This window comes from Durio zibethinus, chromosome 25 (genome assembly GCF_047325235.1).
Source record: "Durio zibethinus cultivar Kanyao isolate XHJ-2024 chromosome 25, ASM4732523v1, whole genome shotgun sequence".
NCBI lineage: Eukaryota > Viridiplantae > Streptophyta > Magnoliopsida > Malvales > Malvaceae > Durio > Durio zibethinus.
Window position 1 is genome coordinate 9299086 of NC_143186.1, and position 9091 is coordinate 9308176.

The 9091-nt window shown below is 28.9% G+C and overlaps 1 pseudogene; it reads right to left on the reverse strand.

Annotated features, from left to right (window-relative positions):
- Positions 1-3065: 3065 nt before the first annotated feature.
- On the reverse strand, positions 3066-3929 carry LOC149511593 (uncharacterized; annotated as a pseudogene).
- Between the last annotated feature and the right edge of the window lie 5162 nt (positions 3930-9091).

Sequence of the window (9091 nt, forward strand, 5' to 3'; positions counted from 1 at the left end):
TTTTACTTTTAATTTATAATTTTTTCTTTTTTTATTTAATAAATATTTTAAAATTTTAATGTTGGACCCATTTATTATCATTAAAAATATTTTTTAATTTTTTTATAAGTTTCAATTTATCTAAACCTAATATATTTGTTTTTTAAATTTTGGATCGTATCAAGTTTCTTTGAAAATCAAGATAAGGTAAAATGTGCTTTTAGGGTCTTCTTCCCGTCCAAGTATACATAAATATATTTTATTATTTATTAAAATTTATATTTATATATGTATTATATTAATAAAATAACTATTTAAAGATAATTATTTAATACCTTAATAAATTCAAATAGCCTCCTCATTTTGTTTTATTTTATTTTTATTTTTTACCACATTTTTAGTTTTATTAATTTTTTTACTTTTTTTAATCAAATAAATTTTATAAAAAAATAAGTTGATAGATGTAAAAATAACAAAATAATCAATATACCATGGGTTTCAAATTTCTCCAATAGAATATATGCGTGTTTTTAAGAAATTAAGATCAAGTTGAGGTTTTTTTTTTTTTTTTAAATTATAGTTTGGTTGGAGGTGAATTTAAGGTATTCTGTCTTACTTAAGTGTATTTATATATATAATTATATTTTTAATTATTTATTTAATTTAATATTTATATGTTATATTAATAAAATTATTATTTAATATCTTACTTTAATGAAAATATTATACTAATTTATAATTAAGATGTAATCCATCTATCTATCTATATATCTATTCATCTATTATACAAATTGAACTTATTTTAATTTTTGTTTAACTCTTATTTAAGGTGTCAATGTAGCACCTTATTTTTTTTATTGTTTAATTTTTCTTGGATTTTTAATTTTTTTATCTAGTTAAATCTTTGAAAAAAATGTTCAATAAAAAAAAGGAAATATCAAAGTACCACCTCAATTTGCTTTTTTCTTTCTTTCATTTTTTTATTAGATAAAATTAGCAACAAAATATACTAATAGATAAGGATGACAAAACAATTTGTATTCAATAGGTTTCAGACCTAATTTGATAGAGAGGCAATATTTTTTAATCAATACCAAATTGGCGCAAATTGAATTTTTTAAACAAAAACAAAGTCAGGTGGTGATGGGTTAATGGTGCTTTACCATGACCCACCTCGAGTATATATAAAAATATATATTTTAATATCCATAATATAAATTTTATAATATTTTTTGCCTCAATGTGTCACCATCTTTACCTAATTTTTTTTCTTTTTCTTCTCTCTATATTTAATAAATTTTTTAAAAGATTTATAGTGGGATTTATTTGATATTATTCATTAAAAACATTTTTTCTTCGTTCTTTTTTGTTTTTAGTTTTTTTTTTAAACTTAAAATAATTTTGTTTAAAAAAAAAACTCAAATGAGGTATCTATGTTACATTTGAATTTGGTTGTTTTTTTTTCCCTTTCATTTTTTTAGTTTTTTCTTTAACTTTTTTTAGTTTTTTTAAGTTAAAAAATAACAAAAGGGTTCATGTGAATGTTCATATAACATTCTATTTTGATTCTTTTCTTTTTTTGCTTGGTTTTTTTTTCTTTTTTTTACTTTTAGATTTTTTGTTTTTTAAAGTTTTTTAATATAAATCTTGCACATCCATCCATGCACTAAAGTTGTTCATACATCTATCTTTACATTAATGGTTATAAGATTTTGAGAGCAATTAGATGTTCATTTGGCACCTTCATTAGCTAATTTTTTTTTTTTTTACTTTTTGCTTTTTCCCTTTTTAATTTTTAAATTAGATAAAACTTTGTAAGAAAATCTTAACTTTTTAGGTGAGATGGTGATCTAAAGGGGGTGAATTAGATTTCGCTATATTACTCCCAAAAATAGATTTTAATATAATCGAATGAAAGAGTAAAACTAATATCAAAATATGATGCAAATAACAATAAATTGATAAACTTGAAGCAAATATAAACAATAATCAAAGTAAAGAGATAGGGATAGAGAAATCAAACATGAAAAATTATAGAAGTTCGATTCTTCTCCATAAAGCACTTAAGTCATCTCTCTTGGTTGTCCACACCAAGCTTCAATTCACTAACTTGAACTGAAAAATTACAACCCTATCTTTTTCTACCCTTTGTAATAGTCTACCCAATCTCACTATAAAGCTTTTAAAAGAATACTCCACCTATTGCTCTCTTTAAGGTCGGTAAATTAACCTAAAACTGTCGGGTTTCAACCTGACCTGATCATTTAAGGTCAGGTTTTTTTCTTGAAAAAATGGGTTTCGGGTCGGGTTAGGTCGGATTTATTTTTTGAAATATCGATTTCGGGTCGGGGTCAGGTTTATATGAAACCCGACCTAAGATATTTACTAAAATACCCTTAATATATATATGTAATTTTTTTAGGGTTTCTGAGTTTTGATTTCTTTCGATGTTCTTGTTTTTCATCCATCCAATCATCACATCTTTTTCATCTCTTCCGATCTCTTCAAAATTTCTCATCCACCTATCCAATTCCTGCCATCCCACCTGTTTTCATCCATTTAACTTTCATCTATTTAGCTTTCTTCTTCGAATCTTTCCTCTGTTTCAGCAAAAAAAGCCATCAAGCCAGAAAGAAGAAAGTCAATAGGGCAAAAAGACAGATGGGTCAGCCAACCATTTGTACCTATGAGCGATTGTTTCCTCTTCTGAGAAATAAAAATTGCAATAGTTGAGCCTTTTTTTAAGTAATTTCCATTAGTACCAGGCTATCAGCAGACAACAGTTTTGAGGTAAGCCAAAGTCATCTCCTTTATAGATTTTATTTACAAGTATCAATTTTTTTTTTACCGGTAAATCAGTCTCTTCATTTTCATTTAAAACCTTAGGAATAATCTCTGATGAATTAGAGAATCTAGAATTACCCTATACTGTTAAGGTTATGTCAAGCATGTTGAGTTTTTACAGAAACTTGGATTAACTGTTGATGATATCAAATTAATACCCTTTAATGAATGGTTGTAGTATGCGTAAAAACATGATACCTGTCTTAGGTTACTTGAAAAAAATTGGAATTCTTAAGTCGAAACTAGGGGAATTTGTTAAGAATTATCTGCAAGTGTTGCAGGCACGTGTGGTTGTTCAGCTTGCTTCTATTATCAAGTGTCTTAGGGCGCTTGATGTGGACTGTCCATGACTAAACACATGATATGGAACATATAACAAAGACCTATAAGAAGAATGCATAGACAGAAAACTTACTAGTTCTTCTTGTAAGATCTTTCTTTCTTAAATGCTTAACCTCTTCTCCTCTGTCAGTTTTGAAATGGTAGCTTTAGCCTAAAAAGGAAATTACCTATGGTGTTACTGAAACTTTATAGTATGGCATGACAACATATGTGAATTAATGATGGCAAAATATAATTCAACCTTATTTTTCAACTGTCAGTATTAAGCATCATTCTTTGTCATATAAATAAACTTACATCGGCTAGCTTAGATTCAAGGTATTTTAGTTTTGATTTCATTTCCTCCACATTTTTAGCGAACTTTATCTCCTCTATAGTCTTTAATGTTTTCACCTCGCCATCCTTCAATGCAATGAACTCCTTTTCCTTCACTAACTTCAATTCCTTAGTATCAAGAATATCCTCCACTGGCTTTGATTTTGCATTTGACTCATTGCTATTGAAATTATTATTCTTTAGCTTCAGTTCACTGTCTTTTGCTAATTTTAAGTCCTTAACATTAACATCATTATTCAGCTCAATGTCTTTTATTAATTTTAAGTCCTCAATATTAACATCATTCTTCAGCTTCAACTCTGCATCCTTCATTGGCTTTAAATCCTCCGCATAGAACATATCTTCCTTGGCTTCCATTCTATATCCTTTATAGGCTTTATCATATTTGACTCCTCAACCTTGGCATCCTGATGTAGTGAAGAGAACATTGATAATTTATTAATTTTCTTAGAGGTATTAGGTATAAAATTCGTCATTGGACTTGAAGTATATGTTTAAATCTCATACTCAAACAAAAAATCTCTTCAAGTTCACTTTTAGATTAAAAAAAATATATATTTTCCTTTAAAAGATAATGCAATCACACATACAAGTACATATATGTATAACTTGACTTTAAAGGCTAAAAAAATAGATAAAGTAGATCTAACCATCTGCAGTGGTGTAATAATCCCAACTTTATTTCAGTAACATGAAAACCTTATATTCCAGTAACATGAAATCAGTTCATCAATAATTTGGTGCAACCGAAATTTGACATAAGGCAAATAGAGTGGGTCAGCATTTCTCTAAATAAGATGAACTCTTATATTTATCAATTCTTTGAGAGCATGCTACAACTCAAGGTTACTCATATGATCTTTAAGTATAAAAGTGTGGTTTAAGTTATCCAACATTGCAATTAATCCATCTTTTCATCCAACTCTTTTTTCAAATTATCAAGCTATACAATCAGTGCTTAGTCACAATTCATAGAGCTTAGAGCTTTTGACTACAAGAGAGTTAATGCGTCAGTTTAACTTTTCACTAAGAAGAGGAAAAGAATAATCATAATTAAATAAAAATACTATGATTTGATGAGAAATAGATCATGTTGCATAGAATTTCAAGTATTTTCATTCCAAAGTGAGCAAATAATACAGTAGCTTGATTTCTTATCATTATATTTAATGTTAGCCTTTTTACCTTTTCCTTTTGAAGCGTTAGATTTTTAGCTCTTGGTCATGTTGAGCCTCTTACTTATCCAATTTTTAAATTGTCATCTCAAACTCATTCCTCAAAGACTCGAATTTCTGATGCAGCTTTTCACTATTTTGGCTAGCCAATTTGCTCTTCCTCTGTTCTGATAACACATAAAATTACATATAAACAAGATGTCTTAAATATCCAACCAATATGTAAAAGAACCTGAGTTAATATTAGAATTTCAATTCTCAACCACATAGAGTGAAGAATCAAAGGATGTGAAAAGGTACAGGTAGACTACATTAAAGTTAGAGTTTCACCACTAGTCTCATTTCATAAGTTGTATATGTTATGCACCAAGATTGGGCAGCTTGTTCCTAAGAGGCTTAGAATTAGATTACAAATTTGTGGTTTATCTAGACATGGTTTTACCATGATAATAGTTTAAAACAACATTCATAGATTTATAACTATCCCACTATCTTGACCCTATCATCCTCACATATGTTCATTACATGATTTTGTAACTATCAGCAGTCATAAATTGTTACAACCGAAAAGCAATTGAAATCCAAAACATGATTTATTAACCTTGAATCACACTGACTTTGGCCTACACATGCCATCACCCTAATGATAATCAACTATTTGAATAGACCCTTTTTACCATGAGCTCTTAAGATTCAACTTCAACCCTTAAGTCAAGTATACCATGCTAGCCAACTACTAAAAACACATGTCTCCTTCTGGTCATTACTTTTTGCTACTTGCCTTTTACATCCCAAAAAATCACTACATAGAAAAATAAAAAACATACCATCAACAACAACATAGTAATTAGAACATGTAAAAATAGAACCACACATTTTTTTTATTCGAAAAATTACATTTGAAACATTGAATTCTTGAAAAAAAAAAAATTTTTTTGCTTCTAGAAGCAATCCACAAAAATAGAAACCAAACTAAGTTAATGCATTGGGGCCAAACCAAATCTTAAAAACCAATTCATCACGAAGTATAAAATTGGGATACTGGGGACCCTTTACTCTAAAAAATGAATATTGGCTCTTTTGCAATTGAAACATCATAATCTATTCCTTGATTCATTGAATACTGGCTCTTTTGTAATTGATTTAAGCTTGTTCTCTTTAATATATCTTCCACTGTTTTTGACAAACTGTCAAGCAAAACAATGAGCAAAAGTCACTTACTATTATTATCAATTAAGCACAAGAAAAGCAAAAAAATCACTTACTGTGGTAGACATAATGTCTTCATTGGTTGCTTTTACTAGGACAACTGTGCTTTGAATTAAGAACTTATCTCTGCATATCATATCAGAAGGGGCTTCACGCTGAGCTTGTATGGTAACTAAATGAAAAAAAAAAGGTGAGAATATATAGCATAGCACAAGGGGGTAAAAAAAATGATAGAAACCATAATATGAGAAATTCAATACTATATTTTATTTCTAAGTTGCATCACTAGCTTTGATTCACTTGTCTAGCTAGGTAGCACAATGGGAGACTATCTAAGGATTAAGGCTGTCAGTTTTGTCAAGTATGTAATTTTTGTTTCCTCAATAAATTTGTACTCTCAAAAAATTAATCATGAATTATCAGATGCAATAGAAACCAACTATTTCAAAAGAACATGTCCTAAATATAAAGTAACTGAAAGGTTACGAAATTTACCCTTATCAGCTTATCCCAATTCTTTCCCTATCGTAGATAGCAAAATCATTGAAATGTGTAGGGTCCCTTGATCAGATGACCTCATATCTACTAACACTATCTTAATTTTCTTACATCATTAGTTACGAGCCATTACAAGGCCACTTAAGCTTTGAAATTCATTCATTACATGCACATATATCAATATACAATCCTAAACCATTTATGCCTTTGGAAATATCCTGCTTGTAGAAATCTGATTCTCCTACATTAGTGAAGACAAATGAAGATATTTTAACTTGTTTTATATGTTAATTAGCCTCCTTATTTTGGCTAAATTTGCATGCTAAGTGAACAACCTAAAGGTGCATGCTAAGTTACATGGTAGGATTATCTTTTACTTTTTTTTTATGGAATGAACTTTTCTAATTTTTTTATTACTTAGATTCTAAGTTTGTTTTTTAATTGTTTTAGTAGAATTAACTCTATTTTTTTTTTTTATGAATGAAGGTGAAATGTCTAATTTGGAAGATAATTCGTGTTCCCCAACACCTCTTACTTCTACCTCACATCAATCACCAATTCAGCAAACTCTCATTCCGACATATGATGAAAATACAACTCTATCACTAAGTGTGACTAATGATGGTACTAAAGTTGATGATAGTGGGTATGACTCAAGTAAGCTGAAATCAGAAGTATGGAAATATTTTAAAAAAGAGAAGATCAATAATGAATGGAAGGTAATATGTAATTGTTGTAAGAAAAAACTTGGTGGTGCTTCTAAGAATGGAATAAGTCATTTGCGTGATCAATCAGAGAGGTGCAGCAAGCGATTTCAAATGGATATTCATCAACAAGTGCTGCTAGCAAATAAAAAAAATACAGATGGAAAAATAACACTAAAAAACTTTTCCTTTGATCAAAATGTCACAAGAAGAGAGCTTGCCAACATGATAATCATGCACAAATATCCTTTATCAATGGTTGATCATGTGTAATTTAGAAAGTATTCTTACAGTCTCCAACCTTTGTTTGCTATGCCTTCTCAAAATACTATAAAGAATGATATTTTGAAGATTTTCAAAGAAGAAAAGGCAAAAACAATATCCAAATTAGAAGCTAATGAAGGGGGAATTGCTATTACCACTGATATGTGGACTGTTAATCACCAAAAAAGAGGATACATGGCTATCACTGCTCATTACATCGATAATCAATGGAACTTACAAAAATGCATCATCGGGTATATTTTATTAAATTATCTTATTTTGATAGTATTTATTTTTTATTAAGTAATTATTACTGTTGAATTAATTATTAAATTAGTGTAAATAATTGATTGTTTAATTAGGTTTGAATATGTGCCAACTCCACAGACGAAAGAGGTTATTGCTTCAAGTTTGATGAAATGTTTCTTGGATTGGAATATTGATAGAAAATTTTCATCTATTACAGTGGATAATTGAGTGTGAATGATGGTGTTATTGAGTTGTTAATTGATAAAATTGGTTGTGATGCACTTTTACTTAATGGGGTTTTTTTTCATATGCGTTGTTATGCACACATCTTGCATTTGATTGTGAAAGATGGATTGAGTATGATTGGAGATGGAATTGAAAGAATTCGTGATAGTGTCCTTTTTTGGGGTGCTACACCAAAGAGGTGGGAAAAGTTTGAAGAGGCAGCACATCAATTACGTATTCCAACTTTAAAAAAGTTGTGTGTTGATGTCAAAACACGATGGAACTCTACTTACTTGATGCTTCGAACAGCTTTGTTTTATAAAGATTTTTTTCCTCGTTGTGTGCAATTACATGGTGATCCTTTATATAAATATTTACCAACTGAAAATGATTGGATCATTGCAACTGAGGTTTGTGAGAAGTTGAAATTGTTTTATGATATCACTAAAGGGTTTCTGGCATAAAATATGCTACTGTAAATCTCTATTTTCTTAATATTTGCAAAATCATATTGGCATTGAATGAATGGATTATGCATTCTAATAGAATTATTTCATGTATGACTGTAAGCATGTTAGGCAAATTTAAAAAATATTGGAATGATGTGCATGGGATGATGGGTGTTGCCACAATTTTAGATCCAAGGTACAAAACAGAGTTATTGGAGTATTACTTTGAAAAGATTTATGAATAAAATGCCGAATTTGAAATTGAAAGGATTGTGCAAGTATGTCGGGATTTGCTTAAGAAGTATGAGGAGAAATTGGCTTTGGAAAAGGAAGAAGGACCTTCTATTTCAAGCTTTTCATCTTTAGATTGTGTTGGTGCTACTGAATTGGGAAATCTGGGATACTATGATGATTTTGTTTCAAGGAAAAAAAAAAGAAGAAATCAAAAGTAAAATCAAAGTTAGATCGTTACTTAGATGAAGAAGTCATACCAAGAAAAGGAAATTTTGATATATTGAATTGATGGAAACTAATTGGACCTCAATTTTTAATCTTACAACTTATTGTTAGAGATATTTATGCCATATCAATTTCTACTGTTGCTTCAGAGTCTACTTTTAGTACTAGAAGGAGGTTGGTGAGTGTGCAACATAATAGACTTCATCCATCAACTATAGAAGCTTTAACATGTTGTCAAAATTGATTATGGGCTAAAAAAAGGTACAGTAATGCATATTATGTAATTTTATTTTTTATTTTAACATATTGTTAGTTATTATATTTTGTTGTTATATATTATTTGTTAATATTTTATTAT